Source organism: Danio rerio, chromosome 12 (assembly GCF_049306965.1).
Source record: "Danio rerio strain Tuebingen ecotype United States chromosome 12, GRCz12tu, whole genome shotgun sequence".
Taxonomy (NCBI): domain Eukaryota; kingdom Metazoa; phylum Chordata; class Actinopteri; order Cypriniformes; family Danionidae; genus Danio; species Danio rerio.
In genome coordinates, this window is record NC_133187.1 from 16362805 (window position 1) to 16380690 (window position 17886).

At 37.3% G+C, this 17886-nt stretch overlaps 1 protein-coding gene across 1 annotated transcript in view; it reads left to right on the plus strand.

Annotated features, from left to right (window-relative positions):
* med1 (mediator complex subunit 1) overlaps positions 1–17886 on the plus strand; it is a 700564-nt gene that overhangs the window by 170899 nt on the left and 511779 nt on the right. The window lies entirely within an intron of this gene.

Consider the following 17886-nt stretch of genomic DNA (forward strand, 5'->3'; position numbering starts at 1 on the left):
TGCTTTGACTGAACTCTTGGAACTTCTAGTTTATATGATCCTAATGATCTGAGTGATCTGTTAGGTTTGTATTCAGTGAGCATATCTGTGATGTATTTAGGTCCTAGGCCATTTAGTGATTTATAGACCAGTAATAATACTTTAAAATCTATTCTGAATGTAACTGGCAGCCAGTGTAAAGACCTGAGGACAGGTGTGATGTGCTCTGATTTTCTGGTTCTGGTTAGAATTCTGGCTGCAGCGTTCTGGATGAGCTGCAACTGTCTGACTGTCTTTTTAGGAAGACCAGTGAGGAGTCCATTACAGTAATCCACCCTGCTGCTGATAAAAGCATGAACAAGTTTCTCTAAGTCTTCACTAGAAACAAAGCATCTGATTCTTGCTATGTTTTTGAGATGATAGTATGCTGATTTACTGACTGCTTTCACATGACTGTTAAAACTCAGATCTGACTCAAGAGTCACACCAAGATTCTTGACCTTATTTTTTGTCGTTTGACCTTTAGTGCCAAGGTACGCATTTACCTTGAGAACCTCATCTCTGTTCCCAAACGCAATGACTTCAGTTTTCTCTTTGTTTAACTGAAGAAAGTTTTGGCACATCCAATTGCTCATTTCATCAATGCATTGGCAGAGGGTGTCAATGGGGCTATAGTCATTAGGCAGTAAGTCTAGGCAGATCTGAGTGTCATCAGCATAGCTGTGGTAGGAGATTTGGTTCTTTCTCATTATTTGGCTTAGAGGGAGCATGTAAAGGTTGAACAGGAGAGGTGACAGAATCGAGCCTTGTGGGACTCCACACGTCATGGGTGTCCACCTCGACCTATGGTCACCTATACTGACATGGTAACCTCTCCCTTCAAGGTAAGATCTAAACCATTTGATCTTGATCATTTGAGTTACTGTAAGATCTAAACCATTTGATCTTGATCATTTGAGTTATGATCTTGCTCTATGCATCATGTGTTGTAAAATGTCAGCAGAAACCCATCGGTACCAAACATGGGGGGTTTAAAAGTACATCAACATAATTTTTCACATCCTTACATTATTTAAACTAAAAAGAGCCTAAAATTACGAATTTGTATAAACTGAGGAATGGTACACATTACAAAAGTTAAGTGTAATTACACAAGAGATTTGGGTTCTAAATGTCTTTGTTTAAATAAAAAAAAAAAACATTGAAGAGAAATGTCTTTTTCTTCTGTGAGCAAAAGCTGACTAAGGCCCCATTTACACTAGTGCGTTTTAGTTTTAAAACGGCGTTTTAGAATGAAAACGATCTGCGTCCACACTCGCGTTTTACCCAGCGTTTCTGAACTGCTCTCCGTCCACACCAAAACGCTGAAAACGCACATCACGTGACCACACACACACTCTCAGGCAAGCGCTGCAGCCAATCTACCCAGATGAGAGCTGTGCTAGTCGGACTTCTCATCAAGCATCTCCCGCTGGATCTAATCTCACTATATTTATTAAACGTGATATTTCATTCATCTTGTTGTCTTTATCTAACGACATATTCCCTGACTTTGGTCATTGGAGTCTATTACTTGTTTTAGATTCAGGTGGTGTTTTGGCTGAGCGCAAAGATAAGTTAATGATTAATGTAAGCACGTACATTCTGTATATTGACTGATCGCTTGCCTTTATTTCCTATAATGTATAAACTTATTGTATGTTATACTTTTATAATGGCCATTATCGATTATTAAAACTGATATTCACCAAAGAGGGTTTCGTATTTTTACTGAAATTGAAAGGAGGCAGTTGTTATCGGCTCTGTTTTGTTATAAATATCTACACAGTGAAGATGACGCTCATATATGCAGCACGACCCCTCAACATTTCTGCTGTCTGTTAAGTTGTTAATATTAAAATGAAAATAGGCAGTTCCTTATATCATGTTTACATTTTATTGTTGAGAAAGTGAAACAACGTAGCCAGGGTGACGTGAATGAAGTTATAAAGTACACTGTTCCCTTTGAAGATTTACCCGTGTCCTCGGTATAGTCTGTTTTCCATATCAAACTGAAAAGAAGAGACTGCAGCCTTGATCAAACTTGCGAAGTCTTAACTTACACGGAGAAGATGCAGGACTGAACTGTGTGTGTTTGGCTACTTAATATTGAGGAAAAACCCCAATCAGAGAGGCGAATGTCTGCAGCCCTGCCTCCGTTTTCAGATGCCTCCGTTTTCCATCATCCACACTGAGATGGTGCAGCAGCGTTTCAGAATGAAAACAGCCTCTCCAGCGTTTTCGAAACGCTCCATTTAGTGTAATTATATTAGTGATTAGTAAATAAGATTAGTGTAAACGGGGCCTAAGGATGGGTTTGTCTCCTCTTATCTTATCTGCCATGTTCTTTTGAAGTCAGCAGAGAGTGGTTTAGGACAATTCTGTGAAGTGTCCCAAACTCGTTACTTGTCAGCAGGAATTTTTTTAGGCCAGACTTTTCGTCACCGAGTGATCTAAATTGCCCTGGAAATTGAACCCAGACCGTTTTCATGGAATGTTGAACGGAATGTTTACCTCCAGCATATATGTTACAATATATATGTTACCAGTTATGTTACAGTCCCCCTCTTCCCAGACAACGACGTTCGGAGAAAACCTGGTTGGTTGGGATCTAATTTAACTTGTTGGTTGAGTTGGAGGTGAGGGTCCCTCGATGTCCGTTCCTGAGTCAGCTGGACGGAGTTTCATTTTGATCAGCGTGGGCGCAGAGTGGGTGTCCTTGACTACAGCTCTCATCTGATTGGCTGAAAGGTACGAGTTGCCCTGACTCTGGCAGGAATGTCTCAAAAATACACACGTATTCAGGGGGAGGATTTGCACATTCTCATTCAGGATGAACTCGCAAGTTTTAAACATTCAAAAACTTTTTGTACACTCTTATACATTTGCAAATGGTGTTTTGCATTTGTGAAACATATTTTATGAAAATGTATTTTAATTTTGTGCATGTGAAATTTTTTAACATTTTTTTCATTTTTATTGTTAAGACATACAAAACTGTAAGGTTGTTAAACATTTGAAGTTCTAAAGCAGCTGTTTTTTTTTTTTTTTAAAGACGTGATAGTGTCATTAGAAACTGAATTGGAAATGACCTTATTTTAATATAGTCAGTCGTGAACTGAGGTGGGCCGGTCTAAGGCTTGAAACTCCAGGGCTGAAAAGGAGTCCCACTCCAGCCCTGATTATATCTAATGATTGTAAACAAGCTGCTGTTGTGTTTGTAATGAACGTAAACAGGCTGCTGTTGTTTTTGGGTTAAAAACCATGTAGTCTGAGCTGTAATCTTTATTTTACTGGATTTGATTGACTGAGGCAGCGACTCTGAACACAGAACTACTCAATAAACTTTGAGTAGACCAAAGCAGCAGTAAGACTAGAGTTTGAGCTTGCCAAATTCTGTCGTACAGCGCTGCAAAAAGGGGCGGGACTAAACAAGATAATTAGACATTAAAAAAAAAAAAAAGTTTACCAAGCTTGAACTGTCCAATGCAGCGATTTGATAAACTTGACACACGAGCTTGCGTATCGGGTCTGACACATTAGCGTGTGTATGAAAGGAAGTCTATGGGGAGAATAGAACAGTGTGACTGCAGCTTTAAGCGTGCACACCGCAACTATAGAAAAACATTATCAATGGAGCCCAGGTGTCCATTCTTCGTACCTTGCTTAAATGATCTAAGATTATTTAGCAGATCTTGGATCTTTTAATCTTGATAACTGGTCTCTCGCTAATTTGGTTCTTAAAACAAGTTCGCGAATCAGATTAGCATGTCTGGATGAACTGATCTGAGATTGCTGAGTGTGTTGTGAAGGACAGATCTATCGATCCTCGAAATCATGATCAGCAATGCAACGATTGGCTGACGGCACAGCAGCGTAATGACATCATCTGATTAATATTCAATTATCCATGTGAGCAAAATTACATCAAATTAGCAGTAAACGGTTTGTTAAATATGATACGCAATAACCTTCCACATTTGTTGTGAGCTGCAGGCTTTACACTTTCATTTGTCAAGAGTATTCATCATGTATTTCAATGCAAATCAGTGTATTTAGTTCTACATTTAGAAAATATTTTCTTTATAATTGTAGCCGTTTTTTAATCGGTGTAAAGAATAACTGGTTGTTTACAAAAGCATTTTCATATTGGTAAAGGCGTCTGCAACTTTTGTGAAGCATCAAATCACTGGCATATTAATTATCAAAACATGTTTATGACTGCATAAATGTATTATTGCTTTAAAAAAGTCACATATCGTGCATTTCTATTATACACTATTTGTACTAAAGCGATCTAAAAAGTTCATTTCAATAAGTTTTCTCTTTGCACCACCAGGTGACAGTTTTTGTACTTTCATTTCGAGGGTGCAGATTGTATACGTTTTATTAATATGTATAACTTTATTTATTTTATTAATGACTACAACTTTATATATATATATATATATATATATATATATATATATATATATATATATATATATATATATATATATAGTTGAAAAATTTGTACCATTCTCCCAAGTGTATATAACTACTACTGTAAGAAAATATCAGAATTCGGAACATACTTTCTCTATTTTCTTTGCTTGAACTATGCCGATCTAATCCTGTTTATATGAATTGAACCTGCTCCCGATCAGGTTTGACCTAGCAGAACTGTTGCTATGACAACAAATCTCGGATCAGCTTTGAAGAACAAAACGATCCTGGATCGTGTCAAATCGTCAATATCCAAATCCAGCTAACTGAGTAATCCACGTACGAAGAACGGACCCCTGATATTATGAGTCACCATGGCAAAAAAAATAAATAAATAAATAATTTTTTTTTAAAAAGAGAGGCATTTCTTTCTCTAGCTGAACTTGATGTGCTTATGCAAAGTTATAGCAAATATGATCATATATTTAAAAAAACAACACCACAGCATCAGTATACAGGGACAGCATGGGAAAATAGCTGCTCAAGTTAATGCATAAGTTTACATTTAAAATTTTTAAGTATAATAATATAAGTAATGTGATGTGTGACGTTTATTGACTTTTTACTTAAAAAAGTGAGGAATTGGCCATAATTTTGAAGTTATTTCAGATGTAATTGCATTAAATTACATAAAATAAGCTACTGCATAGTTTCTACAACAATGAATATAACCTTAACTCAATGTTCTGTGGAAATGTTTAATTTAAGGTTCCCACTTTTACTCACGTTGATCAGATTTAAGATAAAATTTCAAGTGGAGTTTTTAAAAAAAGTAAAAGTGCACTTGTGTGTCTGCCTTTATTATTGATCTTATTGATATTTATGAAGTGGTAGAGATTGATATGATATTTAGAATGTAAGCAGCGCTAAATACATAGTTTTAGAATGAGTAATAATCCCACTCCCATCTTTTTTTTTTTTTTTTTTTTTTTGTCGCGTGTTCTACAGAATTTTGGCTGCACTGAATTAAACACTCTCTTCAAACAAATTAAATCAAATGTACACTTTTTATTTTATCTACGTGTAAAGTTCTTATAAGCAAACAAACCACAAAACATCACAACAAAAATAATCAAGGTAAACCAAAGTCAGAAACTAAATAGTCTTTAAAAAAAAAAAAGTCTATTACCACTTTTTTAGAGCACTTGAGAGTGATGCAAATCCTTATGATGTCCTGTGCCTCCTTCGAAGAGAGGTGGTTGTAAGACAGCTGTCAAGTTGCCCTGATTAAGAGAGACTATTGCTCCCCTAAAAGTTGGTTAACTTGGCTTCCTTATTGAAAAACAGCATGCCAACATACCCACAGCAACATATAAACAGTTCTTTTAAAAAAATCAAATGAAAATGACATAAAAAAAACTTTTTACACACAAAACATCAAATAAAATACACATATACTCACAACTGAGCGATAACTTAAATTTCTCAATCATTAGACTAAAGGTGTAGGCCGGTAGCAAAAGTGATCCATGTGGTGGACCCTCTACCAAACACTCCTACTTACTCTATGGCAGGGTTTTTCAAAGTCTAAGACAGTGGGCCTCCCTTTTGACACAACTTATCCATTGGCGCCCCCCTCCTCCCAAACACGCACGCACGCACGCACGCACACACACACACACACACACACACACATTATATATATATATATATATATATATATATATATATATATATATATATATATATATATATATATACAGTATATATAAAGACACAGACAGATGTCAGACGGTTAACTCACTTTTATCATCATTTGCATGAAAGTGCAATTATTTACAGAGTAATAACAAGTATTTTAATATAACGTTTTTAAAACTAGGATGATGGTTCAATATGAATAGAACAGATCCAAGAACTGTCCATCCCAGTCAAAACAGTCGAAGTTTAGCGGGTCTCATGCGGTCATTAGTGGTTCATCAGCTGGTCCTGTCCACGTAATTCCTAAACTCAAATACTGATCATCATATCGTCGTCTTTTGGGTTTAAGCCCTGAACTTGAAGGCTTTTGTGGCGAGGGGGCGTGGCCCAGAGCCGTGGAAACGGAGTGGGGCCACCGCGTAAGTGGATACACCTGCGGTGCGCACCTGCCTCAGATCCCACGGAAGGAGCCCTGGATCATAAAAGGAGGAACGTGGGCAGAGGAAGCCGAGAGAGGACCGGACCCGGACATATTTTACTTTTGCTTTCAGTTTGACGGCAGTCTCCGTGAGGAGCTGCCGTTTGTTTTGGTTTAGCCTCCGTAAGGAGCTGCCGTCACTGTCATTAATAAATCACTTTAAAACTGCTTCGGTTCTCCGCCTCCTTCTTCCCGGCGGCCAAAGGGCTGTGAACTTCATTACAGCTTTGAATCGGGGGGTCTCAGAAACCGACCCATTGTACTAGCAAGCATATACCTGTATTGGCGGGCTTGCCAAACAGAAGCGAATTCACAGCTATGGCCTTCTGGGTAAAAAAGGTTTTCTTATATTTGACGTATTATTTTTTTTGCTTTGTTTAATCAAAACGTTTAAATATAATAAAAAATACATATAATAATTAAACTTAATAATTATATTTTTATTATATTATATTTTTTCCCGCGCCTCCCCTGACATGCTCTGGCGCCCCCCAGGGGAGGCGCGCCTCACACATTGAAAACCCCTGCTCTATGGTAAGTAACTTTATGTACAAGTGCAAATCAACCTAGTGCCCCTGGAGGTCGGAAGCAGTATTACATGACCACATACCAAACAAAACGATGCAAGAAAATAAATAAAGAAATCTGAAAATAATAATAGTAACATTTAAAGATGTTACACAGTACATGTCCCTTTTGAATGTCAGTGAATTTAAGCTGATTATTTATTAAAAAAAAGACACGCCGTTCTCGTGACTAGTTTGTTGTGTGACTGAAATGTAGGCACTGAGTATGTTTACATGGACATCAATAATTAGATTTTATGTGATTAAGACAATACTCTGATTAAGAATCTGCCATGTAAACAGCGATTTTGATTAATTTAATCAGATTAAGGTCCTAATTGAACTAAAGTAAAATCAAATTAAGACATGTGGGGTATGCCAATTTTAGTAACCCTATTGAACTGCAGTACAGACATGTAAACACCTAGAACTTTTACCGTCATGTAGGACTTTTCCACTTGTTTAGCGACAGGATAGTCTACACACACCCCACACACGGCTGTTTGGCACTCTTTGTACCTACTGAGTCAGTGCAGACCACAGACACCTTCATCGTGAAACGCAGAGTTTTTTTTTTTCTTTAATTCAGCATATGGTACGAACTTCCATTAAAATAACACCCTTCCAGCAGTTCACAGTTGCATCCAATGTCTCGTTTGTCAAGGGGGGCATGCATGAAATGTTCCCAAATTAAAGTGAAAGTGCCAAACTGCAGTTAAAGTCAACAAATTTAAAATAAAACACCTAAAATTACATAATTTTCAGGAGGAAATGCAGATAGCTTAGTGACGCAATGACATTAACCGAATTATGTGCTATAACATGTAAAACATGATCATGAAATGAACATTTAAATAGCAACTCATGTAAACACCTTAATCTTATTATTGTCTTAATTAGATTAAGGCAAATAATTTGGTTATTAATGTTTATGTAAATGTAGTCAGGGACTATGTTTCAATCAAAAAATGCTAATTAGATTTATTTGCAAAGCTGGAATATCACAAATAGATATGCAAATAAAACAGTGTTTTCATCCAATGAGTCAAAGCGGACAAAATCAACACATCATGATTAACTCGCGCCAAATATCAACAGTAAAAACAGAATTTACTGTGGTAGAAGCTGCATGAAGCTTTTCTTTACTTGATAAATGACTTCAGAATCAGAAAGAGCTTTATTGCCAGGTGTGTTCTTGCATACGAGGAATTTGTTTTTGTGACAAAGCTTCTACAATGCAACAGAATTACAGAGACAGGACAATAAACAGTTAATAAATATATCTTGGACCTCAGAAGACAATGCTGACATGCAATTAATGCGTGGTGGTGTTTGAAGGCATCAAACATCGAGCACAGAAGCTCTTGACAGCTATGGAGGTCTTTAATATTATAATAACACTAATAATGAAACAGTTCAGGTGTTTTAGAATGATTAAAACAACATTTTAGATGTTTTACAGTGTGCTCAATCTTCTAGTTTGTCCATTTTTAGTCATCATATGATCTCTTGCAACAAATACACATGACCTTTTTTAATGCACTTACTGGAATTTGTGTGGTAAAATTGATTCATCGCATTTTATCCCTTACAAAAAAAATAAATAAATACTGCAGTTTTTTAAAGGAATACTACATTTTTCGTTAACTTTTAAAAATTGGAGTTTTTCGGACATGAAAAAACTGTTATTTAAGTTTATTGCAATATTACTGCAATACAGCTGAAGTACTACAATACAACCAACTGCAGTACATGTATTGCAACACAACTGAATTACTACTACAGTACAAATGCAGTACAACTAACGCAACTTATACTGCTGTTGAACTTTATTGTACTATATATTGAACTATATTGTGTTTAAACTTTATTGTATTGCCATTTTGCAATTGTACTTTATTTAATGCAGTTATACTTTTAAATACTGCAGTTGTACTGCAGTTTTACTTCAGTTATTTTTTATAAGGGATGTGCATCTTCTCTTAACGAATAAAAGTTTATACTACTCAGTTATGTGCATACATTTTATTTATGCATGTTTTCAAAAGTAATGCGCATCTTGGTGTTTCCATCAATCGTTTTTTTTATGTGCATCTCCAAAATGCACATAAAAACAGGTGGGTGAAAACGAAAGGCTAAGGCGGGAAATACCACTTTGTCTTTAATAAAAGGGGCGGAGAAGAACAGAAACTCAGAGTTTAGCGAATAAAACCTGTTCCTGACCAGGTTAGGTTCACAGAGTAAGTTACCACAGTAATTGTCTTTGAGTAAAAGTTACCTCTCTTTCAGAAACTGGCTTGATTTACCCTCTTTCTCGAGTTTGGCAAACCCGTCAATTTGAAACTCATTTTGAGTTTTCTCATTTCAGGGTTAACAAACTCTAAGTTGTCACTTAACCTCCTTTCTGAAACAGGGCCCTGATCATCTGAATTTTCCTGATATAACCATCTCTAGTTTGCATTGTTTACCATTCTGCCATCCACTCATTAAACTATTGTCTTACTGTACTTATGCCTATCTATGTCTTTCTGTGATATTAACACTTGGAAAAGTTGATCTGTGTTTCAATCAATCAGGTTAAAACACCTATATGTATAACTCAGTCTTCTTCATCTTGCTGTGCAGTTTCCGTTGGTCTCTTGCAGAGTGTAGCTGTAGCTTAGCTTGCATGCTTATTTTGGAGTTCAGTTTTTATTCAAATTTTAATTACTAGTCGACACGATCAAACTCCGCCAATCAAATTAAATACTAACTCCATAAACCATCATGAGCACACTGTATTCTCATCACAGCAAACATGTTTCAACGGTCTATTTGTAAAGATTGTTAGCCCACTTTTTAGCTTTTCTTTCACCTGTTTTCTCTGCTCTATATAATTGTTTACAATCTCGAATCAAGGTTATCAAACTATGTCAATTAATTAATTACTAGCTCTTTCATTTTAATTCTCTTCCACAAACAGTGTCGCAGCTCATGTCTTACTAGTAAACAACCCACAGTTAGTTATTATACAGACTCTTGCTTGTACTTTTCACTTTCTTGTTTTTATTTTCCAAATTTTTTTTTTTTTTTTTTTTTTGCTGATTTATGGCTATTTTACCTTATGTGCATTATACAGTTCATTTAACTAAACCTTCTAAAAACTAAACTGCCCTCTTTATGTTGTGGGATAAAATCATTAGGAAAGTGCATAACAGTCGAATTTGGGATTTCTTTACTGCTTGAAGCAGATTGAACTTTGGATAAAGTTATACAAAGTCCGCAAATCAGCTTAAACATGACATGGCCAATGCAAGCGAGTTTACAAAACATGCCAAACTACCTGTAAAGAGACTGTAAAAATAGAAAAGCGAATGTGCCCGAGAATACATAATTTAAGCAACAGAGTTGGATGAGAGCAAAGCCCAAACGCAGATACTATTGTTGCTACTCAAGCAGTCATTTAGCAAACTCCAAGCAGTGCCCAGATATTAATAATTCATGCAAATTATTCATTCATTCATTTTTTTTTGTGGCTTAGTTACTTTATTAATCTGGAGTCGCCACAACCCGCAAAGTACTGCGTAAGTACAGTGAAATAACGGAGTACTTTTCTGTATGTATACTATAAGAATAAAGAAAGTATGGGTAGGTATAAGGGAACAAACTGTAAAGCTTGGGTAATAAGGGGGTAACAAAAAGATATTCAAAATGAAAAAGTACCGCGTTAGCATATTGAATTTACGGTGTAGCCTACTTATCTATAAATTGCAAAGGAACAAACCATAATGTTTGGGTAAAAAAGGGGTAATAACACGCAAATACCATGTTAGTATATTGAATTTACAGTGTACGTTTCTTTAAGTATTGTATACATATAAAGAATTATGCAAGGGTGGTGACACTCTTATGAAACCAACAAACACCTGCGTAAGTACATTAACTTACTCAATAAAATCAATAAAAGGTTTTACAACCTGTAAAAGTATGAAATACTCTATGGGCAAATTTAGCTTACCCAATTCCCCTATGCCACATGTTTTTAGACTTGTGGGGGAAAACGGAGCACCCAGAGTAAACCCATGCTAACATGGAGAGAACATGCAAACTCCACACAGAAACGCCAACTGACCCAGCCGAGGCTCAAACCAGCAACCTTCTTGCTGTGAGGCGATTGTGCTACCCACTGCGCCACCATGCTGCCCTGCCTATACTCAAACAACAAAACATTATTTCATTCCCCTTTTTTTGCCATCTTTTGCTTGGTTTCCTCTTTTTTTCTGCTCTTTTTCTTCTCAGCTTCCACTGAGGACTCTGATGGTGAGTAGCTGATGGAATCCCACGGGTCTTGCTGCTCTACATTTCATATAAAAAATACAGACATAAAGGCTTTAAGCAAGTTATACATGTTCCTTCTGTTGTTTGTTTGTGTGTTGGTTGTCCAACAATTCTACACACTAAACATTTACAGATACCATATGGATACTATACATTACTATCAAACAAAACTACTATCATCAGATTATATGGGAGAGTGCGATAATTTATAGTGATAATATTTAAAGCGCAGAGGGGAAAGGTTTACATCTACATGCAGCCATTATAGACTTTAAAGTAAAGATTATTTGCAGTTCAGTATAAATTTTAATTCTGTGTTACTTAGTAAATGGTAAGTAAATTTTACGTTTTGGATGAACTACCCCTGAGGTTAGTTTTTGATTAAGTACATAGATTACATAATAGTATGGTTGATGATGTACTGTTATGGACCCTTTTCACATTTCCGGGTTTCTCAGCAGCAACCGCAGTAAATGGGAAAGTACAATACATTTTACAATCTTCTTTGCTCAAATCAAATAAAAACTTCACGATGGTGTTATCTCGACATTTAGAAGGAGAAAAAAAAATTATAACGGCAGCAAGAGTGTTGCAGGAGAGGGGAAATAGAGGTGGCCGCTTTAAGACGGCAGGCACTTTTTTCAAGGGGTTTCAGTACAGCGTAACCGCTACTACGTCATCGGGTGGGCGTGGCCTATCTGTGAATTTGCATAGGTCATGGATCATGCGCAGATTGTGAAAACAGCCGTTTGATTCAGATACCTGTGCGTAATAGCAGGGTTATGTGTCCAATGCCTTTTGTATGCAGTACTTTAAAATAGCTGTCCTGATTGCAGGTGTTTCATGTGAAGTCAGTGTATATTAAACAAATTAACTATAGATTCCTCTCAGATTACATTAATACTGTTATAACCTGTCCTGATCCCAGGGGTTTTGTGTCAAATACTTTATATATCATATACAGTAACATCAGAGACCTGTCCTGATGCCAGGGGTTTCATGTATGATCCCTTTTATATTAGTTAACATCAGATACCTGTCCTGATGCCAGGGGTTTCATGTTTAATCATTTTTTTATTAGTTAACATCAGATACCTGTCCTGATATCAGGGGTTTCATGTATGATCACTTTTATATTATATACATTAACATCAGATTCCTGTTCTGATGCCAGGGGTTTCATGTATGATCACTTTTATATACATTAACATCAGATACCTGTCCTGATCTCAGGGGTTTCATGTATGATCACTTTTATATTAGTTAACATCAGATACCTGTCCTGATGCCAGGGGTTTCATGTATGATTTCTTTTATATTATATACAGTAACATCAGACACTTTTATATTAGTTAACGCTCAGGTTACAGAAGTAACCCTTCGTTACCCGAGGAGGGGAACGGAAATGCTATAAGTGGATTTGATTTTAGAAAATCCACGTATGGGAGTGATTTGGTTCAGAAGCCGCTTGTCTAAAAGGGTATTGAACGGGCCAATGGATGCCAATGAATTGGCAGCATAAGCTTGCGCAGGTGTGCTTCATTGCCAATTAACCCAGCATATAAGCACACGTGCAGCAAGCAGACGCTATCCTTTTTAAGTTGAAGAGACTTGCTAAGAGCTAAGGGACAGTCATTATGGCGATGGTAAATAGCATTTCCTTCTGTAACCTGAGCGTTCCCCTTCGAGTGGGACTCAAATGCCATAAGTGGATTTGATTTTAGAAAATCCACGTAAGGGAGAACTATGGAAAACGCCATAATGACTGCACCTTACCAACGCCTCCTATGAGAGGATAGTCAAGCAAGCGTGACGTACCCACATCATGGGAGGCGCGGCCCTCCAACGTGTCCCTGGCCCTAACTTATCCCACTTCAACGGAAGTTTTACGGATTTAGGTATATTTTTTGGGAAGTCGTGAGCGTCTAGATAATCCTAGGAAATTACAACAGTACGTTGGGAAGTGTGCAATCCCGATAGGGAGGACGCTGCGGAGGCCATCCGCTACCCAATGGGGGAGATAAGATGGCAAGATTACATGTGGACTAGCCCTAAGAAGAGGGAGTGCACATAAGAAGGTGGTTAGCGGAGAGGGAAGACACGGGTCCACCCAAGAGGGGGGACTGAACCGTGGCGGAATAGGCATATGGGATCGCCTAGTGGGGATCACGCATAGCAGGCACCTATATGCCAAACGGGGGCTGACCAGTGGCAGACCTACAACAAAGTGGGCCAGCAAGTGACTACGCCGCTGAGTCAGTGCTGGGGGCCACGAAGGAATCTGCAGGGCTCACCGACGGGGACCTTTACTGACAAATAAAAGGCGCATGTATCTCCGTGTTAGGGAGAATGGCGCAGCAAGCATGTTTCAACACCCTACCGAGTTGCTTTCTCAATTACCAAGGGGTTACCTAATACCCTTGAGGAAACCGGCTCCACTCGCAGATTGTAAAACCTTGCAAATGTGTTGGGTGTCGCCCAGCCCGCAGCTCTACAAATGTCTGTTAGAGAGGCACCGCGTGCACGCGCCCAAGAGGATGCAATGCTCCGAGTGGAGTGTGCATGCACTCCCGGGAGATACGGCTCACCTTGGCTCGAATGAAATGGCATCCACAATCCAATGGGATAATCTTTGTTTCGATACGGCACTTCCCTGCTGCCGACCGCCATAACAGACAAAGAGCTGCTCAGATGATCTAAAGTACTGATTACGGTCCACATAGATGCGCAGAGCGCGAACTGGACAAAGTAAGGAAAGGGCTGGGTCTGCCTCCTCCAAGGGCAGCGTTTGCAGGTTCACTACCTGATCTCTAAAGGGGGTGGTAGGAACCTTGGGCACATAACCCGGGTGGGGTCTCAGGATAATGTGAGAGTAATCCGGTCCGAATTCCAGGCAAGAGTCACTGACCGAAAATGCTTCCAGGGCCCAACCCCCAGGATGGAGGCCAACGCGACCAGCAGAGCTGTCTTCAGGGACAGAAATCTTAGGGATAGTGATTTAAGTGGCTCAAACGGATCTGTGCACAAACTCATGAGAACGAGGGCAAGATCCCAAGATGGCATGAGAGGGGGGCGGGATGGATTAATTCGCCTAGCACCTCTGAGAAACCGGATGATGAGGTTATGCTTTCCCACGGTGCCGCCAGCTATCGCGTCATGATGAGCAATGATGGTGGCCACGTAAACCTTGAGAGTGGAGGGCGACAGCCTGCTCTCGAGCTTCTCTTGAAGGAAAGAGAGCACAACACTGATCTGGCAGTTTCGGGGGTCTCTGCCATTTTTCCTGTTTAGAATTTATCTGAGCCTTTATTTGTCATTTATAAGCGATATAAAAAGCATAAATGGTCCTCACTTTAGATTAGGTCACAAAACTGGATGAAGTTGAGTTAAGAAAGCATTTATTGATATATATATAGTAACCATTAATATATGCCTGAATAAAAAGACAAATAATCGTTGATTTCAAAAGTTTATTAATCATTTACAAACTCATTCTGAATCATCCTATAAACCTTCAACTACTCTTAAATGCAAATGGTTTGTAAATAATGTGATACTAAATTTAGTAATAAAAAATAAATCATTAATGAGGTATGAAAATACAATTATCAAACACATTATATAGGTGCTTATTGGTCAAAAATAAGCATTTGTAGCTGCAGTTATAAACTGCTTACTAACGCTTATTAATGTAGAGTTATTGCTTAACAGATAATGGATTCACCATTTTATTAATGCTTAATAAATGATTTATAGTGTGTAGATTTTATAAAGTGTTACCGACTTTACTAACAGTACCCGCGGCATTTATACTATTTGCTTTCTTGGGTATGTAAACAACAGTAATAAAAATCTGTGGAAATTCCCTTGGCAGATTGGCAGATTTGGCAGACCAACATCAACTACCTTATATCTGCCAGATTGGCAGAATGATTTTAAAGGTCTTAATGACACAGACAACAGTTCTATATCTGGACAGCCTCACATTCCCGATCCAGACGAACAGGTGCATCAAACCTGTCTAATACCAGTGAGGAGTCCTTGTCCTGTGTAGTAAGCAAAGTCTCGGTAAGAGCCAAAATGCAAGAATTTTTATACTCTCGAATATGACGAATGTTAGCCTGTAATCCATCAGTCTTATTTTTCAGAGATTGGATTTTCGCCAGAAGTATAGTTGGGAGTGGGATGCGGTTCTTTTTCAGCAAATTTTTAATTCGCGATCATACACCTCCTTTCTTTCCCCATAAGCAGTGGTTCCCGCGAGGGCCTCTTTTTAACAAGGCCATTCACCCGTCTTTGCAAGCCCAAGTCCAGCCCGGAACGATCAAGAAGACTATAATTATAATCCACGGGCTCAACCAAATTGCGCTGCATGCCTCTGAATCCGAGCAGGAACTCTCGAGAATACCTCAGTCTGTTTGTTGTTTGATGTGTCTTGCTAATTTTTTTAAAAGGAATTTAACTTTATCATTAAAATCATCACAAAACGTGCAAACCAAAAACTTGTATAAATAAGTATACATGGAACAACTCGTGCTGCAAACAACGATATGCTTGTATACTTATATCATCCTCTTACAAGTATACCAGCACTGATTGGACTTTTAAATGATCTCGGAAATTTTCGGGTTATAAAATTAATTTTAAGAAAAGCAAACTTATCTTGGCTAATTGTTCAGCTGACACAACATTATCTAACTCCTTGGGTGTCTGGGTTACTCATAAATATCATAAACTTTAAAATGCTAACTTTAGCCCACTTATACATAACTTAAAACAAGATCTTGATCGTTAGAACCTGCTTTCTTTATCATCCGGAGGTTGAATTAACACTGTTAAGTTGTACATGCTGCCTAGGCTGCTTTATTTCATTGTATTCCAATTTTTTGGTAAAGTGTTTCTTTACCAACATCAACTACCTTATATCTGTAAAATACCTTGCATGGGTAAAAATTTATTGCAAAGACATCGCTCTTTTGGTTATGGAGCTAGATTTGTTTCTTTATTATTCAATCAAAAATATTTAGTTTAAAAGAAAAAATAAGTATGTAGTAATTAAAAAATTAAAGGTTTCAAATAAAAAACATGTTTAATTAAAAAACTTATGTCAATGATAATGAAATATTTTGGATTGCAAAAAATAAACAATTGTCCTATTATGCAGTTACCACAATTTTTATTGCACACTCATTAATTTTGCTCTCTTTTCTGCTGTCTTTTATTGGACATCTAGAATCTTTGTTTGCAGGTTGAAATGTTTTGCTTGTGAGTTGAAAAGTGTTAAACCCATGAAATACCGGGGTCAAACAATTCAAACAAACGTGAAGTTTTTGACCAAAACTAGGTACAATGCAATTAAAAAAAATTTCAAATAATAAAAAAACATTTATTTAAAAAAAATTCACACTGCAAAAAATAAACTATTGCCATTTTATGCAGTAATTTTTTTTAATTAATTTTTCTTTAAAACTAAATATTTTTGATTGAATAATAAAGAAACAAATCTAGCTCCATATTTGGTGGGTTATCTCCCAAATTTCCAACATTATTATTGGGCTTCTAACATTAAATTTATGTTGTATTGGATTAACCCTTCTGATAACCCAACATGGTTACAACTAGAAAAGGCTTCTTGTAAATTTGCATTATCTTCTTTACTTTGTTATAAGATTCCTCTTCCTGACCCAATATCTAGATACTCTCAGAATCCATTTGTTCAATCATCTTTTAAAATATGGCACCAATTTAGACAAGCTTTATCATTTACAGACCTCTCAGTGCAGGCCCCTATTATGAGAAATTATATGTTTACTCCTTCGATTGCAGATGCTACATTTAATTGCTGGATAGAGAAAGGACTTACCACACTGAATGATTTATATAGTGATTCAAATTTCATGTCCTTTGACCAAGTGAGAACAAAATACAATATCCCCAAAACACATTTCTTTAGATATTTACAGATCCACAGTTTTATGATTTCTAATACAGTAGACTTTCCAACTTTACCTACAGAAGCATTACTTGACACCATTTTAAAACCAACCCAGTTCTCAAAGGTTATATAGATGTGATTTATTCTTTTTTCTCCTCTCAAATCTAACTTCATTAACAAAGTCGAAACAACAATGGGAAAATGGGGGGGATCTAAGATGGCGGCTTAGAGAACGGTCACGTTTATCAGACGGTGCATGCTTTGAGATTTAATTATTATTATTATTGACGGAGGAGTTCATTATCCTCTGTGGGACTTGCAGCACACTTTGTTATGAGTTTGGACGCATACTTTTTGAAGCAACCGATCGCCATGCCTCAACGGAACACTAAAAAATCCAGCAAATCAGAGACCGAAAGTAACCGTCAGGATGATAATGCTAACAT